Below are 17,714 nucleotides of genomic sequence, written 5' to 3' on the forward strand. Positions count from 1 at the left end.
TGGAAATAGCCCCCCTCCCCCGCGCTTCCCCACCTCCTCGGTGCTCCAGCTTCCCCTAAAAAAGAAGTGTGTTTGTAGCTGGAGGAGGAGGAGAAAAAGGTGGGGGTGGGACTGATTCTCTCTTCAAGGCTTTAAGGCGAAAAGGGAGGAGACCTTGGATCTTGCGGGGTTCCATTTTTAATTATAATTACGCTGTAGTGGTCTCTGTTAGGCGGTTTGGGGTGTTTTCTTGTACGCGTTAAGACACAAAAGGCGAGTTTCCCGAGCGATCCAGCCGGCAGAGGGAATATTTGGAGAGAGAGTCAAGAAAAAGCTATGGTGTGTCTGCTGTAATGGTGGAAAACTGATTGAGAGGAGACGGGGGTGAGACAAACAGGGTAAGACTGCTTCCAGCAGCCCCCAATCCAGTGAAGGGCTCGCAGATTGGGTTCATGCTGTGTATACTGGGGGAGGGAGGGAGGGGTAGAGAAGGTTTTGTTCTCTTTAAAATCAGAACCGACGATGGATTTGGACCGCAGATTTGTTGTTCCCCCATGTATTACGGTGCTGCATATTTTTGTGTGCCCGTAGCAGCAATAATGAAGATCATGGAGGGTGTTTGCTACAATAGAAAAATGGAGCTTTCTCCTCGGAAATGTTGTTAAAAATATTATTTCAATTCCCAGCTTATTATTGAAAGTATTTCAGTATTATTTTCTTTTATTCATACAAGGGATATTTACAGTGTAGGATTTTTAATTCTACAGCTTTGTAGGAAATGAAGAGGTGTAGAGTCTTGTATGTAAATATGAAAGAGACGAGACGTTTTATTAAAAAAAAAAAAAATCTTGTCCGGAAGAAAATCAGAATGATATAGAGGTTGTTGTAAGATGTCAATTTATCATTCCTGAAGATGAACTGAAATTTTAACGAATGTGATATTTCATTATTCTCCGACAAAGTCATGGTTGGGATTCGTTATTTTAAATAAGGCATCCTAGAAAGGATGCCGACTGCCACGTTATTATGTATTGTCTCCACAGTAGAAAATAGGAGGAAAGGACTGTAAATGTAAGGCTTAAGTGATTATTGAAACAGCTTTTGAGAATAGTTGGCTCAACTTGGAGAGGTGATTTAAGACTGAAAAATTAAACATTTTGTTGCTGTAAAATATCTGCACCTAATCGTGAGAGATTTACCCCATATTTTAAGGTGATCTGCTAAACACAAGGATGTGAATCACGACAAAATGCTGTCGATGTGTATGTGAAATACATGTGAGAAAATGAAGATATTATATTAAGATCTAAATTTGTTCTAAATGTAATATATCAGTTTATTTTTTTCCCTTGTGTGCTTTAGGAGAGGAGAAAGAGAAGGGGTGATAATAGTGTAGTTGTTTTGGTGGCTGCAGATTAGGCAGGGTGTGTGTTTGATTTTCTTTTTGCTGTGAATGAATGGATCTTTCTGTGCCTGGGCCCAATAGCTGCAACAAGATGGCGTTTGCAGCAAGGCAGCTCTCATTTTTCAACTCCTCCTCACCACAGCTTTGCCAAACTAGATCTTATTTCGTAACTGTATTTTAGATTTACTTTCTCATTCTCTTTGCTTTCTTCTTTTTTTGGGGTGGGGGTAGGAGGAGCATTTGGAAGGTTGTTGCAAGAAATCTGTGGGTTTTTTTCTTAATTTTTGTGAGCTTCTCCAGATAGGAACTAGGTGGGAGGAGTAAATAGTTTTATTGAAATGTTCACATAGGCTCTTACTGGATAAAGGGGTGACATGATTTTCTTTTTTACCTCGCAGCGCCTGCTTAGTACCATCAAAATGTTCTTGGTTTTTATTAAGCCTGTTGCTGAAAAACAGTATTTTAAACCTAGAGCACAGGTATACAAAGACTCTGCTGGGGCTGTGTACTGTTGCTGGTTCTCTACTAGCCAGGTAATCATCAGACCCCGTGCAGACAGTTATCTTTCTGTAATACAAGAGTCTCCCATCTGCTTCAGAATGCTTGCAATTTCTGGAGGCTTTTAAAACTGCTTTTGACCCAGAATTATTGTCATACTCTAGGTAAATGTTCTTTTTATGGGAAAGAATAAGAAAGGTTTTGGGGATATTATAACAGTTCTGGGTCTGTGAAGTATTGTATTTTAAAATGATGTTACAAATTTCTAAAACCTTTTATGTGTGTTTTTTAGTATCTTTTAAGAAAAATGGACTTTCAGTTCGTAACTTTTATGATATTTCACTATAGTGCCAAGCTTCTTAACTTTGGTAGCCTAAATAAAATAGCTTGGTTAATAATTGATATACTGGACTCAGGCTTAAAATAATACACTACTGAGGAAGAAAAATAAGAAATGCTTGTTATGTCTCTTGTATTCAAATGACCTCCAAACCTTTGGTAATATCAACCTTTCTAGTACTGTTTATCTATGATTTAATGTATAATCAGTTGTTTGTTAATTTACTGTAATAGCCCAGCTGTAGTTCATACAGAAGGAAGCTAGGAAGCAGAAGAGCTAATTTGCAGTTGAGGCTTGTGCTGTTGGTTTGGGTTTTTTGTTTTTGGGGGGTTTTTTTGGTTTTGTTTTTTTTTTTTTTGAGAAAAAAAAAGCTGAAATTAGCTGAATGCATTTTACTTCTCTAGTATATCAAGAACAATTTTTTAATCAAGAATACTTGTCCAATAAACTGTTAGTTCCATTTGATGGTACTTTTAATGTGCTGTTGAACTTGAAACTAGTTGTGCAGTTTTTTTGGTACTGCTACTTTGGCCTTTCAGTACAGGATCAGAAAGGAGTAGGGTGAAGTGGGGTTCTGTACTGTGTAAGATAAATTGCATTTATCCTTGTTTAGTCCTTGCAGCTGCTGGGTCAGTACGTAGCAAGCATCTTACTGTGAAATCTTTAGCAACATGTAAATTTATAATTCCGCCGTAAATCCTAGCAGAACAGTTTTTAAATCACCTCCATACCTCATGGACATCTGAAAATGTTGTATTTAGTCTTAATGGGAATTTCTCTTGTGTAAGTAATGAATAAAGTTTTGTATAATTAGGAAGTGTGTAGAATTTTGTGTAGCGTTATTCTTAATATCATCCAAGACTAAACACTCTACAGCTATTAAAAATTTTAAATCTAGAATAATTAAACTAATGTACTTAGAATAAGAAAATCCTTCAATTAATACAATTACTTTCAGGATCCTTTAATTACAGTAGAAATATATATCTTTTGTGTTTGTAGGATGCCTTTTCCTGAAATTAAGCAAGATGATGTTGGCTGCAGTGTGTAATAACTTCCTAGTGCTTTGGAGGCTTCAATTTGGTCATGTGGAAAACAACTATAACTGTTTCTTCTTCCATAGTTACTTAGTTATGATTTCTCAATCAGTGTGAAACAAGATGCCAATTCATATGAAACTTGTGTTGCTTTTGTAGATTCTTGTGATGCCTCTTGCTGTAGTTAGGAATGTTAAGGAAGTGTTACATTTTGCTAGTTTTGTAGTTAGTGCAATAAAAAAATTGGAGTTGCTTGCTTTCTGTGAAACCAGCAGGAGATTTGTCTTCTGTATGTCGGGCTCAGCTCATGTTTTAGTCAGTGAATTGGATTAAATTCTTACTGTCCATGGATTTTGGCTCTCAGCTTTAGTGGATTGGTAATTGATATTCTCAATTTTAATATCCAGTTTTAGCCATATGGCATACCGTATTGTTTCAAGATTTGCACTTAGCGCTAGTTTGTTACTAGCAAGTTGAAATGAGAAATCATGCATTCAAGTGGTTGAGTTATGCCTAGGTGAGTTGTCTCTGGAGTCTCTAATGCCTATGTTCATGCCAGTATTTTGGGTATTTTTTTTTTTACGGTATTTTACTGGTTATGTTGGGAAAAAATCTATAACCTTGAAAGCAACTAGCTTGTGTTAATGAAATGTTTCTTAAGCATGTGATTGAAGATAAAGTGGAAATTTTTTTAAGGGAGTCTCTTCATTGCTTGAAGTGCAGACTCAAAATGAAAAGAATACATATTCCATTCAAAATGTTTTTTTTCTCCCCACTGATAATGTTGGAACTAGTATTAGCCAAGGTCGTGATAAAAAACAAAAATACCCCCAAGCCCCTATGCTTCTATTTAACATAGTATCTCAATTTATTATTTCTTCACAGGGTGTCTAGTATGCTGGGGATTTTGTGTGCATGGATTTGTTTTTCACCAAACAGAAATGTATGCAGAATCCATAGATACTTGAGCCAACTGGTAGTTCAGCAGAACATTAAGAGGTTTTTAAAAGCTTTGAGCTGGCTATGAACAGTACCTTTACTTTAGATGCCAAAATAATCAATGTAAATTACTGTGGAAGGCTTCCTAGTACAAAAATATGGACACTCCAAAATAGGTTTTGAAGCAGAATACTGCATTTTTATTAAAGCACTAGAAGACTTCTAAGTAGAGAGAAAGGAGATGGTTAGCCTTTGAATAAAAATACACATTTAAGAGTATTTTTGGGAACATAAAAAACAACAAACAAAACCCCAGATGTTCTCAGTCTGTTTTTGTAACAGCTGACCTTCTAAAATGTGTTCTTTACAATTAATATCTTGTAAGACTATATTCATTTGTATGAAATGCTTGTGTCCATTGCATTTATTAGAGTGGTATAGAATGTGTTATGATTTGTTAGTCTCTTGAAATCTAATTGAATATTTCTGTTTGTCTGGAAGACTGCAGTTGGAACCTTGAGTGTACTAGGTACAGGGGGTAATGTTTGCCTTTCCCAGTATATTCTTAGACATCCAGGAATCTTCTTTCTTGAACCCAGCTAGAGAGTAATGACATGACAATATTCATGCATGCCATCTGGAAACAGCTAAGATATGGTGTTGCTTGCTATGTATATCTTATGCTCAGTGTTACTGGGGATGCTTTAATTAGATGCCTACATGATAATTTGTATGTGTAAGCCAAAAAAATATTTTTGGGGACATCATGGAAGTGTAATTTGTAGGGAGTCTTGGAAATCGTAACTTTAAATTCTGCCCAGGATTTTCAGCACTGGCCTGAGCACTCAGTTGTTTGGTTCTCAAAATTTTAAAGTGGCAGAAAATAAGGATCCCACACAAAATGTTACACGTTGACCTGGCTCTTGACATTTTAGTTCATTGCGGGGGGAATGACATGACACAGGAATAAGTGCTTGAGAAAGCAGTTACGAAGCAACTACTTCAGTTGTTTAGATGTTGCCAGATTTGAGTCTTGTTAAAATCCAATACAAATAACTATAGCAGGTTTAAAATAGCAATGCTTTAGAAGGTGTTGCAGGCGTTCAGAAGACCTGGCTTTGGATTAACAAATAGGTTACCCTCTGTCAGCTATGCCACGGTAATTATCCATGCCTGCACTCTTCAGATAAATGCAAGGTTATTCAAATAAGCATAGCCCTTTTTCATGGGTGACAAAATTAATCCCAATATCTCGAACTCAGCGAAGGCCGAAAGGATGCATATAGATGACTCCTGTGGTCAGCTAATGTTGGAAACTTGCTCATGAGTCTGAGCCCTGTTTGGCTTGTGGGCGAGCAGAATCTGTAGGTTAATATCAAGATCTCCGAGATTTCTTGCTGACTTGAATACTTGGGTAGACTTGTTTTAAAATTTTTTTTTCTACATATTTTTGGCTTAAGAATTGTTGAAAACAAGGTACTTTTGTCACTTGTCACAGACTTATGAAGAGAAGAGCTATAGTTATTTTTTATTTGGTGGGACTGAAGGGTTAAAATTTGATCTTTCTGTGCTGTGTCTGTTTTGGAATCCTAATAATGGATAGGTGAAAATGAGGCTGAAGACATGAAGAAGGTGATCTGAGGGACCTTAAAGGAGGCAAGATGTAAGGTAGTTCTGTAATTGACGGTGGTAAAGATAGGCTAAATCTAAATACGATATGAAAGTAATTTGAAGAACTTGATGAGAGGAAAAATTAGTAGCAGATAATAAAGTGAAGGGAAAGAGAGTGATTAAAAATCTAGATGCCATTTTAATGTGAAATTTAGTTCATTTCTGTAAGTAGTTTGCGTGAAACTTAAAAATACAAATTCTTAATGAAGTAGAATTTCAGCCTGTCAAATCACTGCAATTTCTAAAGGTTATATGTGTAGAAAAGAAATACCTTCTATATGTTATAAGGATTAATTGAACTGTAGATAGCTAAATATTTTTTTTCTCTGTGTTCCTACACTGGTCTGAGGAAGGTTTGCCTAAAATTTCTTGCCAGTTATGTTTATCATGTTTTTCTCAGATGAGAATATTTTTGATGTCGTCTTGAAAACTGCAGTAATGCCTGCCAGCACTCCCAAAAAAGAAAATATTAATTATCTGTAATTAGATGGATTAGATAATTTTTTGTAGCTTTATGTAATGCAGTCCTATATTAAAAACTATGTAAAGATTTTTGTCACTATTTTCGGCTCTCCCCCCCCCCCCCCCCAAAAGGGGGGGGAAAAAAAAAAAACCCAACCAACTAAAGCAAAACCAAAATACTTCTCTCTGGAACTCCTGCATCCCGTCTATCAAAGCAGTTGTGAATATTTTACCAATTCAGGTATTGGTGATGATTTTGCTCATCCTTATTACAAAATCAAACTGTATTGACTATGGGGGACTAAGTAAGAAATTTTGCAAGGCTTTCTATATGACTTTCAGAAAGACAAACACCCACAAAGTTGACATCACTGACAGGAAAGCAATGCCTTACTTCTGTGGCTTGTTTTTTCTTCTGTTACAGTAGGCTTAATTACAACAGCTGATGCCAGTTATTTTCTTTCTTTGTAAGAAAGAAAAAGAGTTTCAGCTCAACTATTGCAGGTGAACTGTTAATTCTATACATCTTTATTTTCTTACTGCTTTTCTGGCCTTCTTGCCTCTCTTGGGCTAGATTTAGGGAACCATCTTAAAAGTCTGTTCAGTAATATGTGCTTTGTGTTCATCCTGACATTTTAGGATTTATTGAAATCTGTTAATAAATACAGGTTATCTAAAATTATTTGCAGAACCATGAAGTTATTTGACAAGCTGGGTGGGTTTTGGTTTTTTGTGAAATGTCGAAACAAATTTCCAACACTGCTCTGACAGAAGAATTTTTAATTGTGCACTTCAAAATTGCAGTTTAACCTCCGTGGAAACCAAAATATACGTGCCCAGTGTTAACGGTGTATGCTTTACTGTAAGGACTTTCTCATTGGGACATCTGTGGTAACACAGGGTATATTTTACCAGACTTCTTTTGCTGAGGGTTACTGAGCAGGCTGTTGAGCTTCCAAATGTTTTTGGAGGTTGTGTGGTACGCTTCTAACTGTCCAGATGATGTGCCTTGCAAACTACTGCCTGAGGTGTTGCTGCCCTTTTGTAATTGGTGGGGAACATGGCTTTCTTCTGGAAGTAGAGTAATTGAACTGCCCTGGTATACTCTTCTTTTAAAATCAGAACACTTTGTATTCAGTCCAACTGTTTGGACTTTTGTAGGTATTTGAGGGATAGCAGGTGGGTCAAAGCTCCAAGGTTAAAAGCGCACAGAAGATGGTATGAATGTGCCTTTTTTGTTGATGCAGAGATCTTAAAAGTTAATGTTTGGTTATCTTCAGTAGTGAAATTTGTAAGGCCAGGCAGAAATGTTCACTCTGTAAACAGCATTGACCAGAAGTTCCCAAACCTATTTCTTAGTTTGATATGTGCCCAATACTAATATTTTCTAGTAAGATCTTTGTGGTGAAAACTAGTGCAGTAAGTCTGTTTTTGCCATATATGTAAAGTTCTGTTCCATTTAAGTTTATTTAAATTGTTGAGCTGATACATCTTAGTTAACACCAACTGGTTCAAGGTATGTGTTGAACATAGCAATGCTTGATTCTCTAAAAAAAGGTAAACTGATGTTTCAGTATGTAAAATACCATGACTTATAACTGCATAATACAAAACTTAGTGTATGTTTTGTTTCCACTAAATGAAGTAATAGTGCTCAGCAAAGCAGGCCTACGCATGCTTCAAGATGTTGAGAAGAAAACCATTTATGGTCCTCTTGGATTTTTCCTGTTTAGTTCCCAAAATTGTTTTCTTCAGATGGCCTAACAAATGTGTTTGGAGGGTGGTAATTTTTTCTGTTTGTCTAGAAAAACAAAGTAGACGTGATAGTCTGCTGAAACCTTTGGTACTCAAAATAAGATTATACTGTACTAATTAGAGAGCTCTCTTTGTTGGAACACATGTTTGATATTCATGTTGCACATTCTTTGTGAAGTAGTAAAATACTGAAGATACACTGTTGCCTGTTTAACAAAGGTGTTGTCTGTACAAAGATCAAGAACAGTTCGCTTGATGCTTATGGCAATTTAATTGTGCTTCAGGTTACTAAGTCCTGGATTTCACTATAAGTTGTCAGATAGTATCTGGATAGTGCCTGAAAACTTACTGGAGAAGTTAATATACAGTACTTTGGTTAAAAGACTGTATAATACTTAAAATAAAGTAATATTGAACAGGAACAATTTAACAAATTTAAGATCTTGACAAGTAGTGTATCTTTAATAGATGCTTGCGAAGTTGGGCAAGTTTTTTTTCATGCATGGAAACTCAAATGTCATAGAAACTTTGGGCAGTGAAGTCAAATTGGTTAGTTCAACTTACTGTCTTCCTTTATTCTTGTGCCTATAGACAATAGGTGAAGCTTCAGCATTTCAGGAAATACTTTGGTTTGTCCTACAAAAAGATTCATTGCTGATATATGGGGGAAGTGGAACTTGTGCAGAACCTGCATTTGGGGCTTTAATATCTGGGCACAGTAGTTCAGTTGTGAGTACTTAGGTATCTGATTATTTGAAGTCTCTCAGTCTTGAATTTGACATACTACAAACTCAGGATATCCAAGATTCAATTATGTAATCATTTCAAAAAGAAAAATCTGTATCCTTATAACCAAATGGTGTACAGTATCTTGAAGAAAAGGAAAAAACATCTTAAAAACACTATAAACTCAGAAACTTTGAAAATAGAATGAAGTTCTTCCAAATGTTTTGGAAATCTTGGGCAAGTCCTTAGATGTGAGAAGGTGCCCAGTAATCTTCATGTTTGCTTCAAGTCTGGCTCTTCTCTCTTCCCTTTAACTATTATTAGAAGATGGAACTTGCTAAATCGGGCATTGGAAATTCCACTTTTTGTTTGCTACCCTGGGAATCAAATATAAAGCATTTGAACAGGTTTTCTTGAAATAAGATGGGATGTTAAGCTGTATTGCCTAGCTAGCAGTGACTGCCACCTTACCTGGATACATACCATGGAGAATTCAAGATTTAGTTCGTTTGGTTTTGATTTCTCAGTCTAATTTATCCTATAGTAATTTTTTTTGTTCCATATCCTTGCAGTTGTGAATTAAACTCAGAAGGGCTCACTCTGGGGAAGCCAGCTATTGCTGCCCTCTTTCACAAAAGGTGGCATAGACATCTGCTGTTCAGCAGCTGCCTTGCCAGTTCACAACTTCGCATGTTAAGAAAGCCAAGATGGCAAATAGTTTATTACCATGCACCGTGCTGCAAAACTGTGATAGTTCGGCTTCTAGTTAATGAGCAGCTCGGCTCTTCCAGAAGATGAAGGAACTTATAAAAGCAAGCTGAGGTGGAAGCTGGAGTAGGAAACAACAATAACTGTGTTTTTCCCAAGTCGGAATCCTTAATATTCCGTATAAGGGGGAAGTGGCCTGTCTTCAAAGCGCTCTCCCTTTCTATTTTTAAAGGACCAAGTTGATATATTGTCTACTGCAGTTAGTGTGTTTTCTGTTCTAAAAACAAACTCAAACCCACCCTCTCCTCAAAAACCTGCATAATTTTGCACAACAGTAGTGTCCAGGGGCTCCAAATAAACATGAAGCAGTGCTTACATAAGGGGGTATGCAGAGGATCAAGGAAATCAGTGCAGAACCTTAAGAGTTACAGATTTCAACTAACCTTACTGGCTGCTGGCTTTGTTAAACAGACTTTGCTTTTTTGACTTCACTTTGCACATATTTTTTTCTCTAAAATAGATCGGATTGTCTTCCAATGTTTTCATATTTGTCTTTCTTAATTGATTCCCACCCTGGCTCCTAACCCTAGTAGTACTTTACTTGTTTTCTTTTTATTACATTTTCCTCTTTATTTTGATCACCTAAGCAGATGCATACTATCTAGAGGAATACAACTGCTACTTAAAGACTAACGCCAGAAGTTTTAAGAGGGTTAATGCAGTACTATGGAAAGAAGAATGTCCAAGGGTGAAAGCAAGTATTTCCTGCTGTACCTTTGTGCTTTCTGTTGTGATACTGTCCCTGGGTTGTACTTGAAGTTTACCTTTTATATCAGCATTAAGCATTGTTGCATTGTCTGTTCCCAAACACCACTTCTCAGTCTAATGTCTTCAGGGTCTCCTGTGTTACTCTGCTTTTTCAGTCTGTCAGCCTTGCTTTTCTTGTACCTGTTCTTCTGTGCCTTAACTTATTTTGTATCAACAGTACATATCAAAATACAGCAATTGCTGGGAGAAATCAACGAGCTACTAGGGGGTATAAATCATTGCTATCAAAACTAATGGAACTGCTTGCACATTGATTAAAGATGGGTTATGTTGATTGCAGGGCTAGAGAACAAAGTATTGCTCAGTCTATTTTGGGTAAAAAGATTACAGAAGTCATGCTATATTTTAATCTCTACTGAGTATTCTTTTATCTGCTATATGCATATAATATGTTTTGTTGATTTTTAAGGTCCACTGAAATACTTTTTATCTTCAGACTGGTGCTGGAAAGCATATATTTCATGGTGTAGCCTAACTTCTTTCTAACAGTGCTCTGTTAATCTCTTACTGAAGAACAGCGTGCTGTTTGAACACCTAAAATCTTATTTCAATGAAGTAAATGTATTATTTTTATTAATTAGCTGAAGTTTGGATAAGATCTTTAACACAGTTGTAAAGAACGAATGTTTTTCGTTTAGATGACCTCTAAGGCTGTTTTGTACAGTCTGTGTAGCAGAGGCACAAAGAGAGCAGATGGTTTGTTCAAATGTTTTGACTACCATATTTTTGTTGAGGCAGGATGTGATGGTCAGAAGGTAGTTACCAAGTCTTGTCCAGCCTGTCTCTAAGATGGGGTACCTTTGTTGCTTCTATTGGATTTTTATTATTTTTATAAAAGCTTAATACTGTGAAGCTTGCTTACTTTCTCAGAGTCGTTCTAAGTCAGAGCACAAAAAAGAATCCTTGTTACTGAAGTACTCTCAGGATTCAATCTTAGCAATGAAAGGCATTTTGGGTGGAACTCTTGATCTGTGTGGTAATGCACAATTCAGATTTGATAGAATATAAATTATCTTGCTGCTTCTGGAAACATGATGTGTTTTTCATTAGTGTTTTGAGGGCCTTAGTGCAGTGAGACATGTAAGCATGGTGAGTATCTCAATTAAAGTCTGTGTCTACATGCATGAATGAGGGGGATGTTTTTCAGAAGCAAAATTGTCTGTAAAAGACCACCTTATATCTGTAAATGTCTCCCTTAGCTCAAGAATAAGGGTATGTTGATTTGATTGGCTATTTCTTCTAATTTTAAATGGTTTGACTTTTAAGGATGTAAAAAGTAGTATTGCTAAATGTAGCATTCTGAAAGTTAGTTGTATTTTTTAAATGGATGTAAATAGGAAGCAGCTGATTCTCCTTTGACTCAGTCGACTCTACTAGCTGGCATATGTAGAAGGAAATGGATGATTCAGCTTCTGTTGATAAAATAGTTGAGCTGAAATTTATGGAAATACAAAATACAATAATAGGAATTTCTACTCATTTTCTATGCTTATGCATGTACACAGTCTTACTGATTTTTTTATTAGTATTTTTCATGTCTAATTTTGCTATTTTTGTTTTTTGTTTCTGTTTTTTGTACTGTAAGTAAGTGACCACATAGCCCATTTCCTCCTCTAATATAAATATTGTGGTGAAGATTTTAATGTACCTACTGATGTCACTATAATGGTAATATCTGAAACAATACATAATTTTTAACAAGGTTGAGAAGATCATGCCAATACAGATGTGTTGGCAAACAGAGCTGAGAGAAATATCACTCAGACTTTTGGAAAATACTTGTTCTTCTCTTACACTTTAACACTCAGTCAGTGGCAGTTGATCCACCTGACGGATTTTATTGTAATCTTCGGGATTTTGGTAACAGGAGGTGGTGTAATCACCTGCCTCTGCGCCAGGTTTTGCATCTAGCCGTTCATTTGCTTGTGAATTCAGTGCAATATGATCCATTCACATGCTGTGCTCTCCTCAGCATCTACTGAATTATTTGGGGAGAGCTTGAACAGAACATCGTCATGATAAAGAAATACATCAGTCTTCACGAGGACTTCTTGAACATATTTAAATCACAGAAAATTAACTGAAGACCTACTGGAAAATCGGTATACCCAAAAGTGACTTTTAAAAAACAATCTTTGGAAACTTCATGAGAATTGACAATAATTATGTTTCTTAATAGGATTGCAACCTACTATAGGCATGTTCTTAAATTGTGAATTACAAACTTATTTTGATACCTGAAGAAATGTGTTTCTAATGTTGACTTTTACTAAAAAGAAACAAGTATACATATTTACATGTGTAATGTGTTTTCATGCTATGTCATGATTCTGTCACTGATTTGTTACACTGGGATGATGTGTAAACTGGTCCTACAACAGCGTGCTTCCATTTCTAGCTTCTAGGAGAAAATGTACTGTTTATAGCTTGCATTCTGAACTGCCCAAAACCTGCCATCTATAGATTCAGCTGATCTAGATGAGAGGTTACACATTTTCTGAAAAGATAATATCCTGGTACTATAGCATTACTTTAGGTCCCCTCGAGAAGAAATAATGGATTTCTTGTTTTGTTTCTGGGTTTGTCTTTTTTTTTTTTTGCATTATTTTGTTTAACTTCTATGCAAACACATTGCTGATAACGCTTCACATGCCAGACAACCTTTCTATACCTGACTGATTTGTGCTATAGTTTTACTCTTGGTCTTTTCCTCTCTTGCCTCCTTAACACTTCTAAATCCAAACTATGAAACTTTTCTCATTATTAGCAGCTTTCCAGATAGCTCCTGCTATGCATGTTTTTTTCCCTCTTAAGTAAATCTCTTAAGCATTCCTGATGCTAAAGGGCTTATGTCAAAAACTGTATTTCCTCAAAAAATTACAAAAGGTAACTTCAGCACAATTCCAAGGAGATATAAATAATTACTGTGATTTTAAAAAAATTAAATAAATTGGAAGGAACAATGGTATCTGGACAAATGGCACAAAGCCTAATTGATTCTTATTAGTGGGCCTGAGAAAGTAACTAAAACCTTTTTGATTTGTCTGTAGCAGTTAAAGTGCAAAGTGGTGGTTTTTTGGTTTTTTAGCCTAGTAAGACCTGATTTTTGTTTCTGCAGCTCATGAATAGTTAGTTGTGTGTTACCGAGAAGGTGTTTGGATCCAGCAATATTTGGTTACATATTCTTACCTTTGTAGCTACTTCTCTTTTCATGGCAATAATATTAATTCTAAACAGTGAGAAATATGGTGTGTGCCAGTGGCATTAGCATTAAAGTAGGACTGTGATATCCCTGTTGTGCATGTGCTCTGCCCTGTTTAGGTAAACAGAGATTCTGGTCAGTTTACAAATGAAGTGAAAATGCCAGTAAAAACTGGAGGTTAATGATAAGAGAGTTGAAGGAAGCAATGAAAGATGACAGAACAACTCTTCATTTACTATAAGGCTCTGCAAATAGAAGCATCTAGTAATAAATGCTTAGTCATTTCTGTGTTGGTTAATTAATAGTAATATATTCTCCTTCAATGTTGCCTGGGTTTTGTTTTTCAGTCTGAAGGGAGATATCTAGTAGTATGTGACAACAAAATTGCTTGGTTTTGGACAAGGGAATACTTTATTAAATGATGATTTTCAGTAACTTATTTTTCTGATAAATGTAGCTAGAAATTTATGCACAAGCAGGTTCTAAGTTTTCCTTACTTTTTTTTTTTTTTAATTGTAAGATCAGGAAAAAAGACAGCCAAAAACATCTCTGGCCAGTTTGATAATAAAATTGAAGTTTATTGATAGATGTGTTGCTTTTCTGAAGGAGTAATTACATATAGATAATTTTGAACAAAGGAATAAAACCTAGAGTATTGGCTTTTGACATTCTTAATAAATAAAAATTTGTTGAAAACTGATACTAAATATCAGTAATTTTGTTCTTAAAATAAGTTAGCTTCCTATGCCCGCCACTTATCAGGAAGTGTTAGAATGCTCTTAAATGTTAATTTCTTTCAGAGCAAGGCAGAAGAGAAGAGACGTAGTTAGGAAATCTTTTGACTTGGGTCGCTAATTTAGCAACAGTTATTAATACTCGTGAACTACTTCAAAGATCTCCTAAGACCCCTCTTTTTAAAAAGTGTGATTTTGAGCATTTGGCTTTAGGCATCTGTTAAACTTGTAATAATCAGTTCTTTTTTTTTTTTTTACATAAATTCTTAATTCTAGGTACAGCAGAGGTTTTTTTTTTAATAACACACATAGCTTGCAGATGCATTTAGAAAGGATTAATGAAGTGACCTGTTACAGTCCAGATTTTTATGCTTAAATATTGCATCAGTATGATTTTTTTTAAAATGTAGGTCATGGGATTAGCATCAGGAAATGTGAGTATTTTGGCAACATAGGGATGCTGTCTTCCATGAAGACAGCTTGAGTTTGTTCACTGTTGGTGGCAGGAGAAAGGCTACTTCACTACAGAGCTGTTTATTGCAAGTGTGTGTCCCTGCCATGATCTTAAGCATTGTTGTCTGCTGATTAGTATTCTATTTTGAGAAAGTGGTAAACTATCCAAAAGGTTTATTTTCAAATACTTGTTAAACATAGGGAGTGATGAGTCCTCAGGTCTTAGAAATCTAGGCATGCAAGCAAAAGCTGATGGATTATGCAAAGCAGATATAACTAGAGTTTGGTGGTTTTCAGTAGATGTTGTATTGCTTTACTGTGTGGTAATCATCTCTGGCATATTGAGGAATTTGCATGTAGAAGTTAACTTTTTTTTGTGAATTATTCTTATTCTGTAACATTTTTGGGGGAGACAAAAATGCAGTGTTTCTCTGAGACAGCAATTCAAATTTGGGACTTGGAATGTGAAACTGTCTTACTGAATTCTGGCTTTGCAAGGTCTTGCAAGGTTTCCAGATTTGTTAGTATCTGGCTTCTCCCCTGAATTTTCTGGAATAACAGCTTAATTTTTTTTTTTCTTTTTTTCTGAGTACTAGTGGCTATTTATGGTGGATGGGGTTTTTTTTGTTTGTGGGTTTCTGAAGTGCTAAGACTGCTGTCCTCACTGCTTAGTTGAAAGCAGTTTGATGGAAGGCCATGTTGACAGGTCAGAAGCTGTTTCATGGTAGACCTGTTATGCCTGGATTTTCCAGTTTTATGTGCTGTTTTGTGTGAATAAGGTCACAGGATGAAGAATGTAGCCAGAACTTTGGAAGGACCCCAGAACTGACCTTTATTCTTTAGCCGGCAATCTTCCTGTGTTCTATGCAGCTATGAGAATTTTTTTCCTAATGCAGTCTTCTAGATACTTCAAGCAGAGTACAAAATGTGCACGAATTTCTTCAGGAGGAAAGCATTTCCAGATTTCTACTACTAGAAATGGCGGGGGGGAAGGACATGTCACTTGTAATCTTAAAGATCATAGCTCCTAATAGGGCTGCAACTTCATACTGTTAAGTCATGAGCGGAGCTTGAATGTATTTTCCTCACAATCTTGTGCGTGGGAAACAGGTGAAGGATTTAATTTACCAGAAAAACTCGTCTTCAGACAGAGCAAACACAACAAAACTAATTTTTTAGAATCTTGCATTACCAGGTATTCTGCAGGGGTTTTTATGCACAAAATCTCTTAAGTATTAACATCAGCGCCCCTTGTAGAAAGCTGCCTAGTTAAAATGGGACCTGTAATTCAAGAATTGAGCTATATGTAATAATGAGGTATTTGTGCAATCGGTTCATTCAGTTACAGGTATCTTTAGCTTATGTAATTATTAGTTTGTACTTGCATGCTATATTGAAAATGGAAATTTGTTAGCTCTTTAACCAGCTAAGGTAACTGTTGCATAATGAACATTAACACTTATAACCTGATATTCGCTTGTTTTGTGTGTACTTCACACTAATATATGGAGAAATGTCTACTGAGCATGACTGCTTCAGCTGGAAACTTGGCAATTCTTCAACACAAGAAGGCAATACCTCCCACAGAAATGGTCCAGCCATGCTAGCCTTTGACTACAGAAGTGTTTTCAGTAAGTTTTCGAAGGAGTTGTACAATCTAGCGTTGTCCCTGCTAGGGTAATCTGTTTTGCAAACCTGTTAGTAAGGTACTGCTTGCTTTTCAAAGCTTATGTGCTTGGAAATTATAGGCACAGCAGATGATTTCCAGAAAGAAGACATCAAATAAATGAGAAGGGGCTGTATCCATTCACTTGAGCATATTTAGATTTATGAATTTGTAATTATTTTAAACTTCTATAGGTTGTCCTTCAAAGCTGCTCTTGTAGGAGGTGACAGCAAAGACTAGGCTTTCTGGAATACAGATCTGTACTCAACAAGAAAAGTCTGAACTAGAATTAGCTCTTGGTGGAGCACATACACATGCAGATACCAAAACATCCTTCAAGTTTCCAGCTGTCTAATAGAACTGTTTATGTTGATAGTTAGGACCAAGCCATCAAACTGAGGATAGTTTTTTTGTGTTTTTTTGTTGTTGTTTGTTTGGGTTTTTTATACAGAATAGTCTTGAAGCATAGCTTTAAATTTCAGACTTCTAATTACTGTTGCCTGGCGGCATAATGGGAATTTCATGTTGTTGGCAGTGATTTGGAAAGGACATGTAATCTCTTGGGCATTAAGATACTGTTCTGTGATAATAATCAGCTAGGTAGACTGTAAGAAATAATTTTAATAAACTAACTTGCAATTTCCAGTTTCACAGACATTATCTCTACGACGTGGTTGGCATGTTATAGTGGTGCTAAGTGTTGGGCACCTGAACAGAAGCATCTGCATGCTAAATTAGTGACTGCCTACCTACATACAGCTGTCCTTGCTGGGTGTAGGATGCATCCCGTTCAGATGGGTGCATGTTGATAAGGAAGATATACCAGAGCAGGAAAGTAACTTCGTTTGAAACTGTTGATTTACCTTAATAGTAATATTGATGTTTGCTAGTAGGTTGGTTTTTTTGTTTTTTTTTTTCCCTCCAGTGAAATCATCGCTGGTTGAGTGCCTTGGATAAAACAACCTTCTGTGCCACTCTTGCAGGAGGATGTGTTATACAAGAAACTTTTAAAATTCAAGTGGTGTAATGGTCATGGAAAATAGTTTTTAGTAGTGTTGACTGATATCTGTTTTAAACTACGTTGATAAAGCCACTCAAAATACATGTCTATACAGAAGATAGCACATGTTGATAAAATCCCCCTCTGAGCCTTCTTCAGGCTGAGCATGTCTTTCGGCCTCTCCTCATACGAGAGATGCTCCAGTCCCTTAATCATCTTCAAGGCCCTTTGCTGGACTCTCTCTGGTAGCTCTATGTCTGTCTTGTACTGGGGAGCCTGGAACTGGACACAGCGCTCCAGATGTGGCCTCA

The 17,714-nt window shown here is 36.3% G+C and overlaps 1 protein-coding gene across 3 annotated transcripts in view; it reads left to right on the forward strand.

Moving 5' to 3' along the window:
- The first annotated feature begins 192 nt into the window (after positions 1–192).
- GNB1 (G protein subunit beta 1) overlaps positions 193–17,714 on the forward strand; it is a 45,389-nt gene continuing 27,867 nt past the window's right edge. For 2 of the 3 annotated variants that reach the window (XM_009274152.2, XM_009274153.2), the window contains exon 1: positions 194–377. The gene's annotated coding sequence lies outside the window, so the exon portion shown is untranslated. Of the gene's footprint in view, positions 378–17,714 lie in introns of all 3 variants that reach the window. The other variant, XM_009274154.2, reaches the window with a different exon arrangement.

Source organism: Aptenodytes forsteri, unplaced genomic scaffold, assembly GCF_000699145.1.
Source record: "Aptenodytes forsteri isolate BGI_AS27 unplaced genomic scaffold, ASM69914v1 Scaffold16, whole genome shotgun sequence".
In the NCBI taxonomy this organism is placed as follows: Eukaryota; Metazoa; Chordata; class Aves; order Sphenisciformes; family Spheniscidae; genus Aptenodytes; species Aptenodytes forsteri.